General features: G+C 43.3%; 1 protein-coding gene and 1 long non-coding RNA gene across 5 annotated transcripts in view; one reads left to right on the plus strand and one right to left on the minus strand.

Annotated features, from left to right (window-relative positions):
* LOC108384299 (uncharacterized) overlaps positions 1-27,014 on the plus strand; it is a 175,293-nt gene that overhangs the window by 54,636 nt on the left and 93,643 nt on the right. The window contains exons 3-4 of one of the 4 annotated variants that reach the window (XR_012121596.1): positions 21,757-22,108; positions 22,875-23,203. The exons of the other annotated variants lie outside the window; for them this stretch is intronic. This is a non-coding gene — a long non-coding RNA (uncharacterized lncRNA). Of the gene's footprint in view, positions 1-21,756; positions 22,109-22,874; positions 23,204-27,014 lie in introns of those variants that run through there. 4 annotated transcript variants of the gene reach the window in all.
* The window catches only part of CACNG2 (calcium voltage-gated channel auxiliary subunit gamma 2), a 104,250-nt gene that overhangs the window by 32,269 nt on the left and 44,967 nt on the right, over positions 1-27,014 (minus strand). The gene's annotated exons all lie outside the window — the stretch shown is intronic.

The following is a 27,014-nucleotide window of genomic DNA, read 5'->3' on the forward strand; positions in this document are numbered from 1 at the left end:
TAAAATCAAAGTTTCAATTTATGAAATAATTTAAGAAGTGAAAGCGATAGTCTATGAGTCTGACTTCCCATTGCCACAGACCGCAAGAGGGAAGGTCAGCCTTTATAATGTCAAGGCCTAGAGGCCTATTGTTGTCACTTGAAAGTTGGGCCTACTGGCCACTCTAGTGGCAGATGGTCATGTTTATCAAACCTGTTAAAAGTTAAATGCTGTCACTTGGGGTTGTTGCTTTGTGCAAACAGAAAGGCAAGCTCCACACTGAAATGGTGTTCAAAGAGGGGCCTCTATTGATCCATAGAAGCCGGTTACTCATAAGGGGATTTTAAAAGATTATCATCAACTAGAAAACACATATAAATGTGTATACATACACACACCCACACCCACCCACCCACCCCATACTTGGACTGTGAGTCTAGGAAGGACTCCACTCTGGGAAATCCTCCCCTGCCTTCTGTGCTTAGATAAGACCAGCAAGGGCAAGTAATTGGACACTCACCTTTCAGCACAAATCTTCCAAATCTGTTTGCAGAGGACAAGTGGCTCAGAGAAGCATTCCCTTATTGACATGAGAACAGATTGTTCTCTGGGAGGCAATTGAATGGCTCTCAACCAAGTGATAGCCAAACCTGTGCTCCAGAGCGAAGCTCACAGTATGGGAAGAAGTGGGTTCACACGAAAGCACTTGGAGAAAAAGGATTCTAACTTTTTTTCCCTTTTCCTTCAAATAAACAGTCGCCACCTAGAAAATCTCTTCTGGTCCCTTTTGCTAGTTCATTTGTTCTATGGTGGAATGTTGAAGAGCACAGGCTTGTGAGAGAGGGTCCCCAGATTTGAATGCCAGTGATACCACTTACCAGTATTGTGGCCTTGGGCAAGTTATTTAACCTCTCTGTGCCCCCTTTTGCTCAAGTGGTGCTGGTGGTAATGTGTGGCCACCTCCTTGGTTTCTTGTGGAGCTTCCACTAGGTATGCATGCTAGGTACTCAGTGTAGGGTCTTGCATCATTGGGTCAATGAGCTAGTGCAGATCACATGTGCATTTTTCACCAAATTCTCTCTTGCATTTGGCCAAAGGCTGGTAGGAGGTTCAAAAGGAAGGGATATTTACTATTTAAGTCTTCATCCTTCAAGAAGGCTGACTTGGGTTGCACCTCCTCTGGGAAGCCTTCCCCATTTCCAGAAGCATGAAGCGAGAGTTGCCTTCACCAGGCCCACTCCTGACTGCTGGACTTGCCACCCAGTCCAAGCCAGTCTGTTCTGGTCACATATTTTGTCTTTAAGAATCTTAAATCTTATGAGATGAGAGTAATTTGAGGGCAAAGGTGACTTTTGTTTTTTTTGATTAAGCTTGGTGCCTAGATGAAAGACTAAAAATGATACTGCATAGATATTGAGCTTATTCTTGAAACTGATAAAAAAAAGTCAGGAGAACAGAATGAATTCCATTTCTTATGCCCATGTGTGCCTTTTATTAACAAAATCAAAGGTTGAATAGAGTCTGTGCATGCGTGCACACACACCCTCCAGGAGTCTTGCCTTTCTATTCCGTGCACCCATGGGTGCTGTGACACATGCTTGCCCCCTGCCCCCTTCTTGCAGTGCAGTTGCATTTGTCTCTGGGACAATGGCATCACAAAATTGAAAAGGCACTGGCAGATAGTAGATGCTCAGTAAATGTTTCTGCATAGAGCTGAATTAAAAAGTTGACTGAAGCTTCAGCCATTTAAGGCAAACTTGCAGGTTTTCAAGCAAGCCACACTGTTTCCTATCACGTTAAATATGCACGATGGTTCATGTATTTGCCAATGAAATAATTTAACAGCAGGGACATTTACTGTGTAATTGTTATCTGCTGCTCAGTCTACCCAAAGCTTTATAGCTATTATCTCATTTAACCCTCTAAACATGATTACAGAGTAGGCGCTACTATTATTCCCTGTTTAGAAACAGGTAACTGAAACACAGAGAGGTTGAGTAACTTGCCTGAGGCTGCTTCACTAGTTGGTGCAGGATTCCAGCCTGGCCAGTTGGTTCATGGTGTATTTGCTGAGTCCCCACTGGGCACAGGCTCGATGTGGCACAGATCGCTCCAACAGTAGTTCCCAATTGTCAGGGTTCCCCCAGAATGTCCTGGGGGGATTATTGAAACATGGACTGCTGGACCCCAGCCCCAGAGATTCCGATTGAGTAATTTGGGGATGAAGCCTGAGAATCAGCCTTTCTAACAAGTTTGCTGGGGCCGACAGTCTGGGATGCACTCTGAGAGCCACTGGTCTCCTTTGCACTTCCTTACCCTTAGAATAGCAAAAGCGTGTTCAGCAGTGTGTGTAGACAGAAGCCATCTATAGGTGGAGCTGGGGGTCAAAGAATGCCCAGTGAAAGCAGAAATTCAGCTTTGGGGCTTCAGGGAGAAGAATGAACAATTTTTAGGCCCCTTCTATATATATGCCAGCCCTGTTGTGACACTAAATTACTTAAAAGGCCAGACAAGACATTTCCTCACTCAGTCGTTGAATTTGGAGAAGTAACAGAGGTATCATTTTGGAGAAGGTTTTAAAGCGTTTTAAAGAGTAGAGCATTTGGCATTTTTATGCTGGGGCCAGACAGCCTCAATTAAAAGTCACTGCTCGGCCCCTTCCTGGTGGTGTGATCTTGGGCATAGAACCTAATTATCTTGTGCTCAGTTTTTCTATCTGGGAGATGGGGTAGCAGAAACACCTACCTTATAAAGTTCATTGTGAGGGTCAAGTGAGTTGGAACAGCAGTGCCTGGCCCAGAGTTTGTTAATGACTTTGTTAACACAGAAAGACTGATTCTGAAAGAGTGAGGTTCAAGCCCTGAAAGGGAACTGGACTGAGTCTGGGGACTTGCTTAAAAACTGAGGATAACAATATTAATGATGATGATAGTAATAATAAAATAGTACTAATATGAACTGCTATTAGTATTATTCAGAGACATTTGTGTGCCAGTCATTGTACAAAATGCTCTATTGCAAAATTTCACCAAGTCCTCTCAGTAATTCTAATGATTACCTCTAATGTTGGGATTAAGATACCGGGCTTGACCTGGTTGACGCCATCAATGCTCTGTGTGACCTTGGGCAAATCACCTGACCTCTCTGGGCTTCCAAGATACTTGGCCTCGATGTTCTCTAAGGGCTGTGCTGCTCTTGCCTGGTGACTCCTCACCCTACATTATTAAGACACGTCAGTTTTTAAAGCCTTGGCAGTCCCCAAAGTGGGAGCTCTTCTCTCTTGAGCCTCAGATGGCAAAGGACCAGGATCCTTGGAGTTTGTGTTTTGGAATTTTAGACATTTCACAAATCATTTCCAAACCACATAGCACCTTTGAATGCCAGGCACCTGTGTGGGGGCAGTGGGGATGGCCTGAGGTGAAGCTGTGAACAGGGCAGGGTTTTCTTGGTACCTTTTCAGCCACACTGGCAGTGGGGACAGGGGCTGTCCTATATACAACACTGACTGCGTGTCTGGGACTGCACATCATCCCCCTAAGCTCCCTGAGCCCTTGTAGCAAGCCCATGAGGTAGGGAGATGTAGTTTCCCTTTTAGAGGTGAGAAAGTCACAGAGAAGTCAGGCTGCTCACCCAAAGCCACCCAGCTGGAGGGTCAGAGTCAGCACTGAACCCAGGCCTGTCTGCCTCCCAAGCCTATGTCGGTGACTACCACCCTGAACTGTCTTGCCAGTTCTTCCGATTCCTAGTTGACCCTTCATCCTGCTAGCTCCTGTCCCATCCAGCTCCTAGCATCCCGGGAAAGGTCTGATAACTGCCTTTAGGGTACGAAGCAGCAGCAAAGACAGCTAGTCCCAGACTGGTTTGGAAGCTCTGGGGTGAGGTGCCCTCTTGATTATGAACCACAGGGCCAGATGATCCTTAAGGTTCCTTCTGGATCTAACATTCTTTGAGGCTAGGGTCCTAAAAAAGGGATCTCGGCAGCTCTGTTAGGCTTTGCATAGTCCCAGATGTGGGACTGCTGCACATTTCAAAAATTAATCTAAAATCAATCTTTATACAGAGTGAAGAACACTGGATATGGAGTCTGAAAACCTACTCTGGCTCTCATTCATTGTATGACCCTGGGTTAGTGCCTTCCCCTCTCTGGGCCTCATTTTAAAGGAGGGTTGGATGAGACGATTCTTCTTGGCTCCAAATTATAATTTGAAGACCACATTCTGCCTTCAAATTGCCTGTGTAGGGCAGGGCACTGGCACCCCTCATTTGCCTTCTTGGTGTCCTCAGGATCTGGCTAGCACCTCTCACAAACTCTGTGTTTTCAGTACATACTGTAGAATGAATGAACAGTGCTTCAGAGTATCTAGTAGGCTGCTTTGCTCTGCAAACTATAACATATTACCTCCAGATAATCACCAATGATAATAGCTAATCTGGGTTCTTAAAAAGAAACTGTATTATGTTTGTCTGACTTGATAAAATAGCTGAGCTTTGGAGAGATCGTGTTTGTCTTTAACTACAGTTTAAGAACATTTTTTTTAGTAAAACCTTCTGGAAGTAATTTGACTATATGGGTTTTTCTACCTCTAGTCATTTTCTTGGAGAAAAGCAAAAAATGAAAGCAAGCACTATGTAGCATCAGGCATGCTGCTTGGAAATTTAAAGACACAGACATGAAAAATTCAGCAGAATGAGCCAGCTGCCTGAAAACCTGGTTATACATTTGCATTGATATTGTTAAAATTAGTGTCAGTTGCATACCAAGAGCTCAAATTCTAATCCTGTGTCTGATCCTGACTTGTTTTAGCCTCTGAACGAGTCACAAATGCTTGGCCAAGCTGGCAGAGGATGACAGCATCGACCTACTTCGTTCTTCCCTATTGTGTCTTTTTTTTTCTTGTTCTTTTAAAGAATCATCTGATTCATATCACTCTTTACCATTTTTAATCCTCCTCCTTCCTCTTTCTTACTATTTTTTAACTGGATGAAGTGTGGGATTTGAAAATAGAAGCTATCAGGGCTTTCCTTAGTCTATTTCCTTCTTTATCAGTGAAGACAATATTTACAGAAGATCTTTGTGATTTCACTGCAAAGGCAAGCTAACTGTAACCAGCAGGAGAGAGCTTTCTCAAGAGTCAAGTAATATTTTGGTTCTTGTCTACTCAAGAGTTTTGCGTTTGAAACCAGATTGCCAGCCTTTTGTTTCCTAGCTCCAGCATTAAAATGTACCCTTTTTTTCCAAGAAAGTTCCAGTAAGAGTCTGAAGCTATAGTTAGAGATCCTTGGCCTCAGCGTTGGCCAGAAGAAGGACTGACAGTTTTAAGTAAAACTAAGGCTCCAAACTTCACCATATGGTCAGTGGGCATATGGTAAAGGCAAGCTTTTGTCAGAGATTACTTTTAATCATGGTATAATCCTGTAAACTGGGATCCCTTATCCTCATTTGACAGATGAGAAAACGAGGTTCAGAAAGGTTAAGTGACTTGGCTAGGGCCGTACAGATAGGAAGTGACAAGCTCTCCTGACATCATAAGCCTGTTTCCATTAAAGTTTGTGTCCTTTCTGCTGAGCAGTGCTGCCTCCTGGCACCAGGCTTGAGATGAGTGGATTGTAGCCAGGCAGGAAGAGCCTGTGGAATCGGGTGAAAGCCCCGGGGGTGGGGGCGGGGGTGGGGTGGGGTGGGAGGCAGGGAGGTATGAATAGCGGTGGAGACTGTGGGCCTGGAAAGGTGGGAGGTAGCAATGGAAGTGGGCTCAGGGTGGGCGGGGCCTCCTGTGAGTGCGTTTGTGTGTGTAGAGAATGAGAGAGAGAATGAGAATGAGAGAACCAGGGTAAATATATAATTAGGTATTGTTTGCTTCCAAAATGAAAATAGCATTATGGTTTATTTCCGATTTGAAAAGCGAGGCATGCTCATGGTAACAAATTTAGTCTACAGAAAGGCAAAATAAAGGAAGTGAAAACAGCCCTTAGTTCCACAGTCTGGAGATAGCCGTGACTCACTGCCGGGCTTTGAGCTCTGCATTCTCAGGTTTAGCTACCTTAAACTCATCTCTGTCTTGCCTGTTGGTGGGTTGCCATGGAGACCACCAAAAAGCAGTTGACATGAATAACTGACTTTCAAATTTGGGACTCACTTGTCACTTTGGGGTAGCTGAATAGTTGTCACCTAATAACTTATTTGGGTTTATTTTGTCTAAGATGGATTTTAAAGCTAGCAAATATGATTAGCCCATTAAAAGTCATGTTTTCAAAGACTAGGGATATGGAGAAAATCCTTATATGATATTTAGACAAAAGAGAACATGAAATTGTATATCCAATATGATCTGAGTCTTGATTAAGATATATATCGATATTCACAGAAAATAAGACCAGGAACTTCCAGTATTTCTTCTAAAATGTTATCAAGGCTTATTTCTGGGTGAGTTATCCTAATAGTATTCTTTATACTTTTCTGTATTTACTAAAATTTTTAGGAAGAGTACATTTTTCTTATACAGTTCAAGAATAATATAATACAATTTTTAGAAAAGGATAGTTTGGGGATGAGATGTTTTTGAAATACACAGTCGCTAGTATGTGCAGAGACAAAATGAAGCAGATATTAAGCAATTTCCCATTGGCTTGAATCACCATTTTAGCCTGGATGGTTGTTGATGGGTAGGGGTAACTGGTTGAGGGTTTTGAGTCTCTGAAATATTCATTTCCTGTAAATGCCTCACCTGTGTACCATCTCTTATGAGGAGAAACACCTGTTAAAAAGAGCAAGATGAAGTTTTTCTCTGTAGGATTCCCCCCAAAAGTCCTCATCTATAGTTAGGGTTCTGCTTTCTCAGTGGAAACTGGTGGTTTTACCCATGGACATCTGCCAGAAATCTAACACAAGGGACAGGTAGGAGAAAATGGCCTGTAATTTTGGCTTTATGGGTGTGTGTCATAGAGTACATTTCCTCAGCTTGGTGTGTATTTCTAGTATGAAACTGTCATGACCTCCCTTGAAAGCTCTTCCTGTTTGGGTCCACTGGCAGGAAGAATGTGAGCCCAACAGTCCCTCCTGAGTGGAGCTAATTAGCCTCTCCAGCCTCCCTCTGCTCTGTCCTTTCTAAATGAGTGGTAAAGACAGCAATAAAAACCGAGAATCCTTAAATCTCAGGGGAGAGTGGAGAGGTGAAAGAAGGTCTGTTTTATGGTACACCTTCAATAAAAAAGATTTACAGGTAAGTCGTTTTCTCCTCTTCCTAGGTGTTAGATTGAGAGGATCCAGTAGACTAAACCCCAGAGAGAGCTTGGTATAAATAAAAAATCCAGCAACTGTCAAAACAAATAGCAACCAATCAGAAATACAATGTTTGAGGGAGTCTCTAGTTCCCAAATAATTCAGAGAAGTGCTAGCTTTTTACAGCAAGAGTGAACACTTAAAGGGACAGAATTTAGGATGCCACCAAAATCTCAGATTTGGAGGCTGATTGAGAGAAATGGGTAATAAGGGTCTAATTTTATCTTTTAAGGAATAATGAAAGCCCTAACTATTGCGAAGAACACATAAATTCATTCATTCCCAAGGCAATCACCAAGTGCCTTCTCTGGGCAGCTGTGACCTGGATGATGGAGATGCAGAGTGCAAGGACACAGATCCATCCCTAGGAGCCCAGGGCGTGGGGGAAGAGCCATTGTTATAACTGTCAGGCATTGCATACAGTGATGGAGGTAAATGCTCCGTAGTGTTGTAAGAGGTAGATGGGAGAGGCAACCGTGTGCGTGTGCATGCGTGTGTGTGTGTGTCTTCATGCTGATGATCAGCAGAACCGAGTTTGAAGAACACAAAGGAGTTAGGCAGATAAGGCCAGACAGGTATAACAGCATTTGTTCTTCACGCATGGAGCACATACAGTGAGCTGCTACCGTGTTACAAGCCCTGTTGCAAGGACTGAGTGAACAAGGTAGACAATGTCCCTGCTTCCAGAGAGCTTATATTCTAGGGAAACAGACAAGCAAACAAGTCAACAAAGCAGAGACTTGCAAATAGTGATGTATTATGAAGAATATAAGAACGTATAATGTTCTTATAAGAATATAAGAATGTATAATCTGAGGATGTGGGCATGAAGGTATCCAGGGAGGCCATCTCAGAGAAATAACCTTCCATGCTATATCCTGAGTAAGTGACCTGGGGAATAACATTGAGTATAAGGACTTTTAGGTCTGGGAACAAGCTAGGTGTCTTCAAGGATCAGAAGAAAGGGTAGTGAGTGAGGGGGACAATAAAGGAGCAATGTAGTCAGAAAGGTGGGCAAGGGCCAGATGACCTAACACCTGTGGACTCTTGAGAGGGCTTTAACAATTATTTGTAAGGGGCAGAAGTGGGTAGGTAGACCAGTTGGTCAGCTATTGTGAGACATGGTGAGAAGCCATGGTAGCCTGGGTTGAGATGGTAATTGTGGGCATGGACAGAAGATGCCAGTTTGGGATTATGTTCTAGAGGCAGAATCAGCATTATCCATGCAAGGATTAGATATGATGGGAGAAGGAAAGACAGGGATCAAGGATAACTCCTAGGATATTTTTGCCTGAGCAGCAGGTAGATGGTGGCTACTTTTTAGAGCTGGGGAAGAGGGGTTTTGTTTTGTTTTAAGTAGGGGATAGCAACTATTTGGGCAATCTGCAGTATGGCATGAACCCAAGTTTATAGAAAGGGGCAAGAGATGGCACAAGGTTGCAGACAGAGATCATGGAGGGTACTGCTGGCCTCATGAGAGAGCCATAACATAACAACACTGAAGCCTCATGTAGCCAGTGAAGCCTTAAAAAGGGGACTAACCTGTTAGGTTTCACCTTTTGAGAGATGAGCATCAGTGTAGGTGTTTGTTTGGGAGGATGTGGCAGGGAGCAGAGATGCTGTTGTAATAACCCAGGCAGAGTTGGTGGGAGCCTGAAGAAAGGTGGAGTGGAGAGAAGTGGACAGATTCTTGAGCGATCTAATGGGTAGAAGATGCAGGATGTAGTGACTCATTACACATGTGAGATGAGAGAGATGGTGAGCTCTCATTTCCTATGTTCCACTAAGTTAAATTCATGGATATGTTGTTTCCAGCCCCTGGAATGCAGGGTAGGGCATGGGGAGGGCTGAGGAAGTGAGGAGTTCAGTTTTGGACTCCAGTGTAGTAGTGCACGTGGTGTGTTGTTGCCCCAGAAACTGTTTGGCTCTTCCTCCTCCTTCACAGAAGACTGGTTTTGTTCAACTGCCTCCCTGCCCCTTCTTCAACGCAGCCATGTCCTTCAAGGGAAGCTGAGCACAACCCCAGCCCCAGGGATGATCCTCCTCTAGGCAGGTAACCCACTCCCCTCCAAGTGAGAATGGCCATATGACCATGAAGCCGGTCATGTCCGAGAATGGCCACATGACCAACTTGGGCCAATGAGACAGGAGGAGTGGTTTTCTGGGGACTTCTGGGAAAGCAGCTTCCTGGGCTTTACCTGAGAGCATGTGGAAGTGACCCTCTCTAGTTCTCTGCATGTTATTTTTTGAGGATGTGCAGCCTCAAATCATTGTAGTTGTCCCACTACCACTCTGAGAACAATGGGAGAAATAGGCAAATGGCCTGGAGCTGCCTATTATGTGAACAACTCATTTCCATATTGTAAAGCTAATTTGGATTGCATTTTCTCTTACCTGTAGTTCAAATCATCTAAACAGTCACAGGGCCACTGGGACATACAAGTGGAGATTTCCAGGAGGCACATGGGCTCTTTGCCCAGGCCTGGAGCTCAGGTTAGAGTCTTAGGTGGACAAAGGACTGACTCATACTCTCCTGAGAGCTGGTATTAGTAGGATTCTTTTCCTATTCAAATAAGACATTTTTTTTTCAATGAACAAGGAAGTAGAATAATGAAAGGAAGAACTTCCTTGAAGAGCACTCTACATGGTGTGATAGCGTAGAGTGGTGAAATAGGGGACTTTTTAAATTAAAAATCTAAATGGGGGATGCTAATCATTAGAATGATTCAGACTCTGTTCAAAGAGAATCTGAGCAACTTATTTTCTGAGATCTTGTAGAAGAGGGAATTTATTTTGTGTTGGTTGCCCAGACGACCTCTAAGAGATGTAGGCTAGCCCAGAGGAGAGAAGATGGGCGCTCTTTGGTCTGGCACACAGGCAGGCCAAGTCCGGCTTTCACACTCGTGAGCTGTATTATCTCCCTGAGCCTCATTTGTAAAGTGGAGAAAATAACTGCCCCCCAAGGTGGTCTTGTGAATTAATTTGGGAAACTCACATAAAGGGCCTGTAGTGTGGCTGTAAAGTACTAAGTGGGGTGGAGGGGAGAAGGAGAGAGGAGCGAGAGAGGTCCCTTACTTCTTCCGTTCTCTTTCCATCTCTCTCCCAGGAAGCTTTTATCTCCAGCATCCTCTGCTCACAGTGTGACTGCCAGGGGCCTCTGCTCATCAGCTCTGATGGTCAGTTGTCTCCACCGTGCTCGGCCCATCACTGGCACACCAGCTGGCTCATCGCTCCCTCCTTGAGCTCCTTCTTCACTTGCCTCCCAGCCGCCTAGCTTGTCCTCTTGCCTCTTTGGCTGCTCCTGTCAGTCTCTTTGCTGGCTCCTCCTCATTTTCCTGATCTGTGAGTGATGGATGTCCCAGGACTTGACCCTCAAATGTCCTCTATTCTCTAGCTATACCCGCCACTCAAGCCTCCTTATCTCAGTCCAAGTAGCCCCACATCTTTATTGTGGGATATACGGCTCTACCCAGTCTGTTCCCTTCCTAGTCTTCTCTGCCATCTCTCCTTCCACTCTCCTCCAGCTCACCAGATCTGTTTCTGGAAAATGCCAAACATACTCTCCTTTCAACCCTTCTCATTTACTATCCCCTCTATCTAGAGTCTCACTACCTCACTTCTTTGGATCTTTGTTCAGATATCACCATGTCAGAGAAAGCTTCCCTAGCACCCTGTATAAACCTAGTACCCCTTCCCATCAGTTTGCATCCTCTCTCCTTAATCTGTCTTCTTAGTATTCAACACCACAAGATGCATTGTACATTTACTTGTGCATTAGCTCTTTCCCCCATTAGAATGTCAGCCCCATGGGGTCAGAGATCTTGTTTTGTGCACAGTTCTTCCTCCAGCTTTTACAACTGTGTTTGGCACCAAATGGGCTCTCAATGAATATTTTTTGGATGAATGCATTCATTGAGAGTTACTGCTATTGTCATTACTGATGTCATTATTTTCCCAGCATTCCTGAGATTCTATGGTTTATGCTTACAAGGCAAGAGGGAGCCAATAACCTCCCCAGATCCCTCTTGGTTTTCCAAGCCCAGGATCTGTAGCACAGATGAGGTCAGTAAATTGCTTAAATGGAAGCAGATCCAAACAGAGTTACTGAGGATCAAGGGCCTCAGATCACCATGCTACTGGACGTCCTAGACTTCTAAAAAGCCATCCTGAGCGATATGGTTAGACAGCCATTTAGACATGTCTGTTTTGGAGGCAGTTTGACCTATGGTGAGAATGTCAAATGAAACAAAAACATTCTGACATTTTAAGAGCTTTAATTTACTCACGATAAAAGACAGAGCATCTGAATATGTCAAGTGTGTGAGGCATAGACTTTAGAACAGGAATATGTGCCTACCTAATGTGAGGGCATGTCAGCAAGTTGATTGACTCATTGAAGGAGGACACCAGTAACATATTTGGAAGAAACAGAGCATGCATCTGCAAAATACATTTGAAATGGCATTGCAGGTTGAATTTGTCACTCTCACTGCAGTCTGAAGTTAGGTTATAAGTGAAATTAAATAATTACCAAGGTGATTCAAACAGACGCATCTTTGAGGCCCCAGAAGGACAGCACCCTGATGATTGCTGTCAATCAGTAGGCTGTAGTGGAGAACACATGGACTTAGGAGTGTGTCTGGAATGTGAATCCTAGCTCTGCTGTGTAACATCAGGTAGGCTACTTAACATTTCTGGGCTTTGGTTTCTACAGTCACATGGCAGAGACTGCTGTGAATCACCCAGCCTGTCTTCTCTGTAGTCTAGCACTCAGCTTGCCTACATTTCTCAGCCTTCTTCACAGTTAGGTAGGCCCACATGACTGAGTTCTGGGCCATCTGCTGTGCTTTTTCCACTTCTGGTTTGAGGCAGAGGAGCCTGGCGCCGTCAGAAGCTTTGTGCTGATGGCGGGGGAGCTACAAGATGGAAAGGCATATGTCCCTGAATGAGCCCTTTGAGTAGAGCTCAGTGAGAGAGAAACGCGAGTGAAACATAAACTTCTATGCATTAAGCCCCTGGGATATCAGATACCATTGCCCTGATACCTTGGTAAAATGGGGATAGAACTCTTTTTGGAGAGTTGAAATATGTTTTGTGTTTAAAGCTCCCAGAAGGAAGTCTTGATATGCAGTGGGGCTTTAACAGGCATCAGTTCTTAACAACCTCTTGCCTAGTCCGCTAGCCTGCAGTAGTCATGACACACTGACCCTGTGCGGGGTTTTGCAGGGCCCTGCGAGGATGTCATGAAGTAAGGAACGGTCCCAGCTTTCAAGTTCTAGATACTTACAAAGGGGAAAACTACTACCCTTCAGGCCTAAAGGGTAAAATATCAGGCCTCTGAAGGGCAAGAATGCAGTGAGTAGAAATGAGAAAGGAAAAATCACGATTGGCACCACAGAAATACAAAGAATTATTAGAAAATACTATGAAAATCTAAATGCTAACAAGCTGGATAACCTAGAATAAATGGACAACTTTCTAGAAAAATACAACCTTCCAAGACTGACCAAGCAAGAAATAGAAAATCTAAACAGACCAATCACCAGCAATGAAATTGAATTGGTAATCTAAAAACTACCCAAGAACAAAACCCCTGGGCTAGATGGATTCACCACTGAGTTTTATCAGAAATTTAGAGAAGACATAATACCCATTCTCCTTAAAGTTTTCCAAAAAATAGAAGAGGAGGGAATACTTTCAAACTCATTCTATGATTTCAGCATCACTCTAACACCAAAACCAGGCAAAGACACCACAAAAAAGGAAAATTACAGACCAATATCCCTGATGAACATACATGGAAAATACTCAACAAAATATTGGCAAACCGAATTCAAAAATACATCAAGAGGATCATACACCATAATCAAGTGGGATTCATCTCAGGGATACAAGGATGGTGCAACATTCGAAAATCCATCAACATTATCCACCACATCAACAAAAAAAAGGACAAAAACCACATGATCATCTCCATAGATGCGGAAAAGCATTCAACAAAATTCAACATCCATTCATGATAAAAACTCTCAACAAAATGGTTATAGAGGGCAAGTACCTCAACGTAATAAATGCCACATATGACAAACCCACAGCCAATATTATACTTAACAGAAAGAAGCTGGAAGCTTTTCACCTAAGATCGAAAACAAGGCAGAGATGCTCAGTCTCCCCACTTTTATTCAATATAGTACTGGAGGTCCTAGCCATGGCAATCAGACAAAACAAAGAAATAAAAGGCATCCAGATTGGTAAGGAAGAAGTCAAACTGTCACTATTTACAGATGACATAATATTGTACATAAAAAACCCTAAAGACTCCACTCCAAAGCTACTAGAACTAATATCTGAATTCAGCAAAGTTGCAGGATACAAAATTAATACACAGAAATCTGTTGCATTCCTAAACACTAATGATGAACTAGCAGAAAGAGAAATCAGGAAAACAATTCCATTCACAACTGCATCAAAAAGAATAAAATACCTAGGAATAAACCTAACCAAGGAAGTGAAAGACCTGTACCCTGAAAAGTACAAGACACTCGTAAGAGAAATTAAGGAGGACACTAACAAATGGAAATTCATGCCATGCTCTTGGCTAGGAAGAATTAATATTGTCAAAGTGGCTGTCCTACCTAAAGCAATCTACGGATTCAATGCGATCCCTATCAAACTACCAACAGCATTCTTCAACAAACTGGAGCAAATAGTTCTAAAATTCATGTGGAACCACAAAAGACCCTGAATAGCCAAGCAATCCTGAGAAGGAAGAATAAAGCAGGGGAGACTTCCCAACTTCAAGCTCTATGACAAAGCCACAGTAATCAAGACAATTTGGTACTGGCACAAAAACAGACCCATAGACCAGTGGAGCAGAATAGAGAGTCCAGATATTAACCCAAACATATATGGTCAATTAATATACAATAAAGGAGCCATAACTATACAATGGGGAAATTACAGCCTCTTCAACAGCTGGTGTTGGCAAAACTGGACAGCTACATGTAAGAGAATGAAACCGGATCACTGTCCAACCCCATTCACAAAAGTAAACTCAAAATGGATCAAAGACCTGAATGTAAGTCATGAAACAATAAAACTCTTAGAAAAAAACATAGGCAAAAATCTCTTGGACATAAATATGAGCAACTTCTTCATGAACATATCTCCCCAGGCAAGGGAAACAAAAGCAAAAATGAACAATTGGGACTATATCAAGCTGAAAAGCTTCTGTACAGCAAAGGACACCATCAATAGAACAAAAAGGCATCCTACAGTATGGGAGAATATATTCATTAATGACATATCTGATAAAGGGTTGACATCAAATATATAAAGAGCTCATGTACCTTAACAAACAAAAAGCAAACAATCCAGTTAAAAATGGGCAGAGGATCTGAACAGACAGTTCTTTAAAGAAGAAATTCAGACGGCCAACAGACACATGAAAGATGCTCCACATCGCTAATCATTACAGGAATGCAAATTAAAACCACGATGAAATATCACCTCACACCTGTTAGGATGGCCACCATCCAAAAGACAAACAACAACAAATGTTGGTGAGAATGTGGAGAAAGGGGAACCCTCCTACACTGCTGGTGGGAATGTAAATTAGTTCAACCATCATGGAAAGCAGTATGGAGGTTCCTCAAAAAACTCAAAATAAAATATCATTTGACCCAGAAATTCCACTCCTAGGAATTTACTCTAAGAATGCAGCAGCCCAGTTTGAAAAAGACATATGCACCCTTATGTTTATTGCAGCACTATTTACAATAGCCAAGAAATAGAAGTAACCTAAGTGTCCATCAGTAGATGAGTGGATAAAGAAGATGTGGTACATATACACAATGGAATATTATTCAGCCATAAGAAGAAAACAAATCCTACCATTTGCAGCAACATGGATGGAGCTGGAGGACATTATGCTCAGTGAAATAAGCCAGGCGGAGAAAGACAAATGCCAAATGATTTCCCTCATTTGTGGAGTATAACCTTGAAGCAAAACTGAAGGAACAAAATAGCAGCAGACTCAGAGACTCCAAGAATGAACTAGTGGTTACCAAAGGGAGAGGAACTGGGGAGGATGGGTGGGAAGGGAGGTATAAGGGGGAAAGGGGGCATTATGATTAGCACACATGGTGTGTGTGGGGGCACAGGGAGGTCAGTGCAACACAGAGAAGACAAGTAGTGATTCTATAGCATCTTATTACGCTGATGGACAGTGACTGTAATGGGATATGTGGTGGGGACTTGATAATGGGGGGAGTCTCGTAACCAGTTGCTCATGTAATTGTACATTAATGATGCTAAAAAAAAACGCAGTGAGTATCTCTAGGATTAACCATCAGAATTCAGAGGAAGAGTATCCCTTTGGTCAGGTTAGTTATGGAAGACTTAATAAATCACCAGATATTGGAAGAGAGCAGTTACCTAGGCCACCACAAATAGCAGTCAATCAAAAAAGAATTTCTGTTTCATTTTGGACACATGATATATTCATTCTCTCAGCAGTTATCTATTGCTAACCATCTTAGCAAGGTAGGTCATTTAGAAAATTAAACTAGAATATGGAAAAAGCTATAAATTAGGACAAGGATGCTCATTACTGGGACTATTATAATGTCAAATGATTAGAAACAACCCAAATGTCCAGTAGCAGGAGAATGCTTAAGTAAATCATGGTGCATCCTTTTGATGTGATCTGTCCCTAGGCAGTCCCATCAAAGTCACAATGTAAGTTACCGCCTGCACAGAATGACTCCTACATTTCTGACTTTGGCCCTGACTTCTCCGAACTCCACTTCCATATCTCCAGCTACTTACAGGATGTCTCTGTTTGGGTGTCTCAGCTTAGTGTTCCCAAACCTGAGCTTAAGATTCACACCCCTTCCCCATCCTTCCACCGCCTCTTCCAGAATCTCCTGCCTCACCATCTCCAGATGTGACAGTCAGGATTCTGGGAACCATCCTTGATATTTCCCTCTCCCTTGTTCCCATATCTAAACCATTGGTTCTCAGTATTTAAAAAATTCACGCTCTTCTCTCCATCTCTGCCATTACCTCCTTGGTCAAATCCACAATCTCCTCTTCCCTCAACAGTGGCTTAACTTCCTGCCTGGCCTTCCCATGTGCAGCCTAGGTTCCTTTCTAGTCTGTTCAAGATCACAGCTGAATTTCACTCCCCCAGAACTCCCCAATGACTTCCCATTGCTTTTAAAATAAAGACCAATATTCTTAGTAAAGCCCATGAGTACCTTTTGTCCAAGCCTAGCCTTCTCTCCACCCTCATCTCATTCTATTCTTCTCCACATCCCAGCCATGGGATGTTGTACAGTTGTCCTCTCTACTCAGAACACACTTCCCAAATCTGCCCCCTGACCCCACTGCCTCATGCACCACTGCCAGGTTCACATCTGCATATTCTCCAAATCTCGTGCACTCAGTCACCTTAAGGAGGCCTTCCATGGTCCTGCATCTAGGTCAGGTTCCTTTGGGACCTACGTAGTAGTTTACACATGGACTGAACAAGGGAAAATGTGGCTCAGGGGTGTCCTAGAGGGCCAGGGGTTAAAAAACATTTGTTACTGATACTACAGAGTGGACAGTCTACCTTTATACGGCTGAGTGTCAAGCCACAGAGCATAGTTCCGATATTGACTGTGAATAAGGCCTAGTCATTCTTGCCAGAACTATTTTATGTGTGCCAGGCACTGTGCTATTTCCTCTGCTCTCGTGGAGTTTGTAATTTACTTAACACATTTAAAAAAACTTGGGTATCAGGAAAGTAAATCTGTATTCAAGGGACTCCCTCAAATGTGTTTTATTTCCTTAAGTAAGACATCTAATTTTCTGAGTCTCAGTTGCAGTAACATTCCTTGCTGACTGCCCCGTGGTGACTAGGGTGGCCTTCACACTGCTAAAATACTTGGATATCTTCTGGCCTTGAATGCAGAGGAGAAGTTGGGCTTTGAATCTGAGTAGCTGGAAGTGTGGCTTTCCCACGACCCTTCATTGATCCACCCAGAGGACTGGTGTTATTAAGCCAGACAGCAGAGCAGGTCCTAGCTGGCAGGGACCCAGGGATTAATGTCCGGGGCCTTAACATTGTAATTGGGCCGGCATTGAAGGCAGCAACATCTGCTGTGTGAGGCCCTGATGCCAGAGCCCACGTTACACCTCCCCATCTCCCAGCTGGCCAGGACCTCCCTCTTGGGAGGCAGCCTGGGTGGCCTTAAGGCTGCACTTAGCACATGCTCAGTAGATGCTGTCAGGTGTTGAAAAGTTCTCATCAGGGCCAAGAAATTGAGTTGTATTCTGGGTTTCTCAGGGAAACAATGGGAATGCGTGGGAGAGGCTTTGTGCCAGAAGGTGCTTGGGGACTGGTAATTGAGTTACTGCTAAAGTGATGAGAGGCTGTGGTCAGTGACAAGTATTAGTGGCACGAGGTTGGCAGGCTGTTGCAAGGCCATTCTGCATTTTCTCTTTGGCCTGGAATATGTGACAATTAATTCTTTCTTTAAAAATGTTTATCGGGGCAGTAGAGCCCAATAAACAGGAGGGCACTTGGGAAGTTGGACTCCCTACCTCTGGAGGTGGCAAAGGGATGCTCATTTGTTGGGAGAGGGTCATCATGCTCCACACTGTCACATTCATTGTCTCATTTGATGACAATATTCCTGGAAGGCTGGTTGTCTTATCCTTATTTCCTAGATGAGGAAACTGAGGCTCCAAGAGGTTTGATGGCCTGCCTACAAGCTCACAGACATAACAGACACATTGTGGATTAAAATTTTGTCTGTTTTCAAAGTCCACACTGCCTTTACTCTGTCATGGGTGCAACTGCATTGTGTCAGTTTTGTCTTCTGTGCTCAATAATAACCCGCTTCCAAAAGAGGTCTTCAAATCCATCCGTTTCTCTTTACCACCCCTGGCCCCAGTGGCTCTTACCTGCATCAATACAATAGCCTCCTAACTGGTCTCTCTCTGCTTGCCATTGCCCACATAGCAGTGACAGACTTCAGGGACAGATTTCATACCCTTCAAAGGGTTCCCATTGCCATTAGGCAACAATTCAGGATATTTAATGAGGCCTACATGGCCCTATGAGTGTCTTTTGCTTTGTCTCCTTCTATCTCCCCTATTTACACAGTCTTCCTGTAATGTCTGGAAGGATCTAAGCTCTTAGTCTGCCTTGGGGCCTTCACACATGCCATTCCTTCTGCCTGAGACACTTTCCCCCCACTTTTTTGCTGGATGACTTTTGCTCAGCCTGAAATATTTTCTACTTAGGGAATGTGTCTGTCTGACCACAGCCCTCTCCTCAGTATCCTGCCCTTTCCCTTCATTACTTGTTAGTAATTTCCATTTTCTTTGTGACACTACTGCAGTTTGCTTGTTTTGGTCTTTCTTCTCTTCTATTTTATAAGCTCCTTAAGGTTAGAGACCAGGATAGTTTTTTTCCCCCAAGTTCCCCAGCATCTGACACATTGCCTGGCATGCAGTAGATTTCCAATAAGCACCTTTTAAATTTGTTGAATGAAAAGATAGTTCTCCAGAACTGCTGGCTTTGTCTCTGACAATGTTAATGCATGTGTGCATATTTATAGAAGCTAGTTCATTGTAACTCAGTTTTCATCCATTTATTCATCCGTGCGTCATTTCCATCAATATTTACTAAGTACCAACTGTGTGCTGAGGATGCAAAAGTGAATGAGTGCCAGCCTTTAGCAGCTCAGGCGGGGGTGGTGTGGTGTGGATGTGGAAATATGTAAGGGCAAAGGCCTGAGCTTCTGAGTGGGGTTGCTCCTCGTTTGGGTCTTCTCTTTGCTCAACTGTCACTTCACTTCTCTGATCTCTGGATGTCACATCCAGAAAATGGACCTAACTATATGTGTCTTGCAGAGCTGTTTTGATGCAAAATTGAATCAACTTGGGTGAGGCATAAAGGGAAGTTAGCTCAGTTCTAATTCAAACCCTAAGAGGAGTTAGGGAAGCTCTTAAAAATGAGTAAGTGCCTTTGATGCAAGTGGTTCAAGAGGGAAGGCTTTTTGCATGACACCGAAGGGGGACTTCTGGGGAGAACAGCGATTGGGGTGTTTTGAGAATCAGCACTCTGTATTCTCTTTCTCCCTGAGGAGCATGTACCACTTCTCTTCTTCCAGAATAGCTCATTGGTCTTACAGGAACTGCCCCCCATCCACCCTCCCACTCCCCTTCATCCATGTTCTCCCCACATAAGTGTATACCTCTATCGCTTTTAAAACTGGAAAAAAATGAAGGATTGGAAACATCTCTGTCATCTGTCAAAAAAAAGTGGAAGTTGGCAGCCATGATTGTATTAATGACGACTCAACTCTTCTCTCCCAACATCTGGAAGACTTGGGCCCGGATGGACAAGCCAGTGATACACAGGGAGAGACTTACCAACAACTTGGAGATGGCTGGGGACCCTGAGGCCATCTCATCCTGCTTCCATCCTGGGCAAGATGCCTCTGGCCGCACCCTTGAGAAAGGGCCACTCAGCCCCTATCTGGACACTGTCCACTGTCCCCACGTTTATGTCAATGGGAGTCAGTTTCAATGTGTATCAGTAATGTGAACTTAAGTCTCTAAGCCCAAAGTTGAGTAGGAAAGTACTGAAAAATAAACATCTCTTCAAGGAGGAAATGAAATGATGTTCAAGAGTTGGGGCTCTGCGAACCAGGCTCTGAGGGTCCATATCCCAGCTCTGTCACCTTGGACCAGTTGTAGAGCTGAGCCTCAGTTTCTTTAACTGTAAAACAGGAATGATAATAGTAGTTCCCTTCTGGAGCTGTTGTGAGGATTAGTTGCAGTTTTAAGTGGGAGGCATTTAGAACACCACTGCTGAGTCCATCCATAGTACTAGCCCATTACTATTGCCTCTTGGTGGAACTCCTTCAAAGCAAGGGCTGGCATGAGATTACAAGGGCCCAAAAAACTCCCCAGCCTTCCTAGTCCTTTACCCTGCTTTCTGAGGAGTAAAATTCCTTTAGCAGGGAGCAGGGAGCAGGGAGCAGGGAGCAGTTCATGAGGTGGTAACAGAAGAATCTGCGGCAGAGTAGAGTCAGGCCTCTGCAGCTGGGTAGCTCGCAGGACTCAGTTTGACTACTAACTAACCAAATGGCTGTGGGTAATTGCCTACCCTTTCTGTGCGTATGTTCCCTTACCTGTAGGACGGGGACCATGTTCCCCACCTGAGAGGGTAGAGTCTGCCCATTCAGCGTCACCTCCCCTGGTTCACTCCTGTCCAGGCTGCCTTCATTTCTCACCTTGGTTACTGCTGTTGTCTCCCAACCTGATTTTGGTTTCCTTACTTGTTCCATATCACTTGTACTCCACTCAGCAGCCAGAGCAAGCTTCTGGAAAACCCAAGTGCATGAATCTCTCATTTCCTTAGACCGTCCAGTGCCTTCCAAAGTCCTTCAGAGTCAGTTCCTCATTCTGGCCTACAAGCACTCCCATGTCTGGCCTCCACTTCCTCTCTGCCTCTCCTCTGCTTTTCCCCCTCCATCATCTGGTCTCTCCCACTTGCCTCCTTCTTGGAGTACACTGAGCACTCTCAGGGCCTTTGCACCTGCTGTTTCCTCAAGCTGGAAAAAATTTCCCTGAGATATCCACACGGCTTTTTCATTGTTCATTCAACTGTCACCTCCTCCGAGAGTCCATCCATGACCACTCTGTCTTATTTAGCAATGCATTTCTATAATTTCCTATCCCCTTACCCGACTTTATTTTTCGGCAAAATAGCACTTATCACTGCCTGACAAACATTTGTGTATTTATTACTTTAATGCTTCTTCCTTCCCATTTGGCTGTAAAGCCCATGAGGGGACGATCCGACTTCCTGATCTCTGCTGGATCTCCAGTACCCAGCCCAGGGCCTGGCTCAGTATAGATAGTATTTTTTGAATGAACAGGTACATAGTACGCAACAAGAATTAACATTGTTTGTGAAAATGTGCCTGTTCCATTGTGGTGTTTGATAAATGTGAGTTTTTCATCCCTGCATTACCAAACTAAAAAAGAACATTTAAAAAGCAAATACCCTTGGGAGGGGCAACACATTGATATAAATTCACACGGGGTTCCTGTAAAAGGGAGGACTGAGTTGGAAGGCCAAGCTGGGGGCTCTGTAGACAAACTTCATTTGCTGGACAATTTTGCCTCTGGGCAGCCCTATTTATGTCTGTGTGTATGATGATTCTCCAAGCAATTGAATTGCATGACCCTTTTCATTCTAATAATATGAACAGAATTCAGATCTGGTATTTGATGATGTCTTATTTACTTAACAACTTCAGGACTGCCTGGCACACTGCAGCAAATTACTGTCAACTTGAGGGCCGCCGTGCCTCCACCAAAGTGCTAGTATTTCCATGGAAAATCCCGGTCATTTACAGTTTATGTCTCAAAAATGAATTTTTATTTCATTGGCTTAATCTTTACAGTTATCAGAAACATGTATTTATTCCCAGGGAGACTTCAAGTGCAAAATTCTATAACAAGACCAGAGCTGGAAGATTTCCTGAAGGGGGAGAAAGAACAGCGTTCCCTGCCTGCTTAGAATTGCTATGTGTAGGGTACCTGCTGAGAGAGAAAGAGGGTAGCCTGGATTCCTTCCAAAAATCCGAAGGGAAGATGATTCCAGCTTTGGAGGGTGTTAAAATCTTGAAACTAAGGCCGACAGACCGAGGTGAGGAAGTGAAGGAGAGGCGGAAATGTGCAAGCATCTTTTCCAGTTCTTACTGTTTTCTTGAAACTGAATGCCTGGAAATCTGCTGCATCCAGTGGTTCCCTGGCCCTGCACATAATAAGGACTCAAGAAATGTAAGTTGAATTAGAGTTGGATTCAGCTGGCAAGGGTTTGGAGGCTGTGTTAGCTACTGTCATCTGGATGGGGTTTCGACCAAGTCTCTGCCCTCTCCATAGCTCAGTGCACTTATATTGCCTGATAGTTGGTCACAGATAGCAGCACTGAAGCCTTTAGCTGTGTCATAGGGAAGGATCCAGCCCTTCCCAGGGGACTCTCCCTGTCACAGATGGGGCACAGTGCTTCCCACGCACTGGGTCTCTGAGTAGTCAGAAAGGCATGTTTTTGCTATGACTGATTTTACTACTATTGTTCCTGTCACATGGGTAGAATCCGGCTGGCTTTTTAGGGAAGGGGCCTACACCAGCTGAGATCTCCAGATTAGTTATCTTGATAAGGAAGAATTTTCCTAACCAGCCTCCTACCCTGCTTCCTCAGTTTCTGTCCCTAGACAGCAGGAGGAAGACAGACTGTGCTGTGAACAGCATTGTCACTGAAACATCTCCTCCAGCTCGTCTGCCTGGCCAGGGCTCATGGAATCATGGATTGCTAGTGAAGCTGTAGAAGCCAGCTAACTCAGCCCCAAGGCAAAGCTGGTGGGTTAGTGGTTGTGGTGAATTCAAGTAAAGGGTTAATTAAAAGCATCAGATGTGATGAGCAGATGTGGTTATCTTGTACTGTCCTAGTCTTTTGGGGTGTATAACAATAAACAAAATAGGCAAAACTCTTTGCTTACTTGAGGCTTATGTTCATGATCCATATTTGCCTCTCCATCTCATGCAGTGACCCAAAATGACACAGGAAATAAAATTACAGAAAGAACCAGGATCAAAGAATATGTCAAATCAGAAGGGAAGCTCAGCACCAGAGGAGAAGAAAAGAATACCAAAGGATGGGGCATAGAGTCCTACAGTGTTGCCAGTGCTAAGTGGGAACTTTGTCCCGAAGCTGCCTGGCAGCCAAAGCCAAGAAGGAAAGCACGTCAGTCACATGTATTTCACTGTTCAGAAAGAGATATCACTGTTTTCCCTATTTCTTCTCATTAATAAAATCTGTTATCTAATTATCTTATTTAAGCCTTAGAATATAGTCTTATGACTCAGTAACCATTCTTAGACCCATTTTATAGGAAGGAAAACCATGGCTTAAAAAAGTTAAGTACTTTTCCCAAAGTCACATCTGTAAAGTGGCAGAACTGAGGTGAATCTTCAGGCAGTCTAAATTCAAAGCCTTGGCTTCAGCCGTGTATTTTACTGCCTCTCTCGCGGGACAAACTGAAAAAGTATACTAGTAGTCCTTGGGCAAAATCTAATTGCCCTGGAAGATCCTTTCTGCCAGGGTGGGGCGAGTGGGGGAGGGGAAGAAGAAGAGAGAGGCAGATCCATATGGAGTGGGAAGATTGGATATTAAATCTGAAATTCATCAGCTTGAATCCCAAGACACCCCAAAAACACAAAAATGAGAAAACCAAAGCTGTCAGGGCCCAGGCTCAAGACGACCTGGCCTAAACTGGCCTGATAATCTTGCACTCATTTTTTGTTGTTATAAAGGCATAATCTTAGTAAGAAAAGAGTTTTAAAAAATCCCAGTTAGTTTGGCTCCTGCCTGTTCTTATGCTCCCCTGTTACTCTAGAACTTCAGTAGGGGGCCTATGGGAGGGCGCTCTCCAAGGTGCTGAAGCAAACCGCAAATAGCGCTGATTTTCTTCTCCCATTGGCTTCTTGCCTCTGAGCCACTGTGGTAACCACATGAATGAAAAAAAACCACTCCCTGAAAAAAGGATACAACCTGCATGGCCAAGTTGAGAAAATGTGCCAATATGAACGTGTTCAAGTTTATTTACAGGTGATGTCAACCCTGAGAGGTAGCACAGAGTAAAGGTTATAGCAAGGACTCTGGAACCAGACTGTTGGTTCTAGCTGAGTGACCTTGAACAAATTTCTTAAACCTTCTGTGCCTCAGTTTCCTCATCTGTAAAGTGGTAATAATTAATAATAATAATAACAACAACAATAATACTGATCCCCAAAAGAATTTCTATGAGCATTAAATGAATTAGTAGTTAGTAAGTACTTAAAACAGTGCCTGGCAAAAAAGTCCTATATATGCCGTTGTTAAAAAAGTTCGTTACATCTCTTAAGGCAAAATTACTCATAACGGGGTCATTTCTGGGATGATGAACCTGGCAGTTACTTCGTGCCATGGGTAAATCTAGCCATAGGGGATGCAGTGATAGCAGATGACATAGTGTCTTGCTCTCATCCCTCTCTGTCATTTACATGACAAGACAAAAAGCCCACACCAAATCCAGTTTTCTGTTGCATCTTGGAATTATGAGTCCAATAATTTTCTAAAATGTTGAATTCTCTTTGATACACAGGTTTTAAACAACAGCTGTTCATCCACTGCAGAGGTGACTGAGAGTCATTGCTGGGGGATGTTCAGTGCATTCCCACATCTCTTGGTACCCTCACGGGAATGTTAGGGGGTCTAATTAATTACTGTCTGCAAAGCACTGAGAAATCCTCTAGTAAGAGTTGCTGTAGAAAAAATACAGGTCGCTGCATTATTACTACATGTGCTTATAATTGTTTTTGAAGTTTACTTATTGGGCAGGGAAAGGGGGGAATAGTTTTCTCCTTGATGGCAGTGGATAATGCTTTATAAATTGGCATTTATGGATGTTAAATCACTTTATGGAGACACTGCATCTCTAGAGCTACAGGAGTCTCATAAAGGGAAATGTACATGCAGCATGTCTTTTTTCACTTTGCACCTCCCCTTCATTCAACTGCTGTTTGCACTAAACAAATGTGAAAAGCAGCACCCATGTGTATCCAAACTTAAAAAGTCCCAGTGCATATTTCCACATAAAATTTCCTGCATAGAGCCCCTTTTATTTTTATATAGAACACTCTTCCCATTAATTTATACCGAAGTTTGAGCAACATTACGTTGAAATAAAATTTTGAAGTGGAAACAAAGGAAGTTAAGGATAGACATAAACTCCAACAACTAAAATTATTTGTTGGGCTCCTCCACCTAAAAAGCTATAAAAAATCTTGGCTTGACTTGAATTTGTAAAAAAAAAAAAAAAAATAGAGTGTGTGAAATGAATAGAGCAAGCTCACATATCAGAAATACTTTTCCATGGTTATCTTTCTTTTCTCTTTGTTGTCTGGTTTCCCCAGTTTTTTAGGGAAACACCTATTTTACAGCTATGGTTAGACCACTATTAGATGAAACTTACCTACTTTCCTTTAATATATCTATTTCCTAGCTCAAGTTTGAGATAATGACATCAAGCCTGGGATATTAAAGAAAGTTCACTAGAATTAAAATTTACCATGACACTGAGGAGGAATGCAAGATCTTGTTTGTGAGCTATTCAAGTGGCAATGAAATCCAAATCAGATAAGGTGATCATTGCTACTATTAGCTGCTCCTCAGCAAGTTTTAGTTATAGCCTCACAAAAATTGATTTGCAATCAGTTATATTTGTTTTTAAAAATCCCATAAAATCTAAGAAGCCTATTTTAGTCTGTAAAATGGAGCAAATAATTGCCTCTTTTATGTGAGTAAGGTGTAAAACCCACACCTGAAATAATGGCTACTTTCTTACTCCTCAATAGTCACTTTGAGCTCCAGCCACACTACATGCCTTCTAGATTTTCTAGCTTTATGCTGTTTTATTCCATTCGGGTTCTCATCAGCTCTGCCCACCCTTTTCTTCCCCCTGCCCACCCTTGCCAGCTGCAGGCACTGACATCCTCTCCTCTGGGCTCCTGTAATATCTAGTATGTTGACAGGTTTCTCACATAGTACAAAGGGAAGGATGAATGAGTGAGCTGGGTCTTACTTCATGAGGGTAGGTATCCTTATTTTATGTTTTCTTATAGGCCAGCATGGTGTTCTGATGTCAGGGGGCAGGCAATGATGCTATTTATTTAAACCATCCGGTTACTGCCAGCTCACAACAGCTTGGGATGGCTTTTGTTCCTAGTGGATTAGCCATATTGCAAATGTTCAATAGGTCAAATGATTCTGGCATATCTTCATTTTAAGTTCTTAGGGATTCTGTCACTTACTTAGCTGCATTCAGTCTGTCGATTTACCTCTCAAATCCTTCCACTTCTCTCCTTCTGTACTTGCTACCTAGTCCAGGCCACCATCGCTCATCTGGACAGCTGCAGTGCCCTCCTCACAGGTCTGCCCCAGTCACTCTTGCTCCTTCTTATCTCTTCATCTGCACTGTAGTCAGAGGGGCCATTTAAAAGGCAAATCTTATCACTTCATTTTTTGGTTTCTTAAAAGCCTTCAGTGGTTCCCATTGCTCTAAGAATAAAAATAAACGCCCGCATTGGTTTTACCTTTGACAAATCTTGCTTCACTCTTTTTGTTCTAGCCACTGCCTTCCTTCTTGATCCTTAAATTATCTCAATTTGCTCTCCTGCCACAGGACCTTTGCACATGTTGCTACCTCACCCAGACCACTTTTTTGGTCTTTACCTTTCACCTAATTACCGTGTCCTCCCTTAAAGCCCAGTTTTCCCGGGCTAAATAAACCTCTGGTTACACACACACTCTTCGAAATCCCAGTGTTTTTCCTTTCAACACTTAGCACAGTTTGCAGGTGTCTGTGTGCTGTGTGGGAGTGTGCCTAAACTCCATGAGAACAGGAACTGGGGCTGTTGTTCTTTGTTCCTCCCCTGGAACAAAGCAGGGATTTAACAAATTTTGTTGAATGAATGAATAACTCTGGGATAAATTTAAGATCTTTGTCTAACAAAGCAGGAGCCAAGGTGTGCATCAGCCAGGAAACAGCACTGCCCAGCTCTACGATCAGCAAGTCCTTGGTATCAACGTGAGAAATGATGCAATTTTTTACCCAAGTATAAGTTCAGCCCTTTATAGAATGATTCC

This window comes from Manis javanica, chromosome 10 (genome assembly GCF_040802235.1).
Source record: "Manis javanica isolate MJ-LG chromosome 10, MJ_LKY, whole genome shotgun sequence".
Classification (NCBI taxonomy): Eukaryota; Metazoa; Chordata; class Mammalia; order Pholidota; family Manidae; genus Manis; species Manis javanica.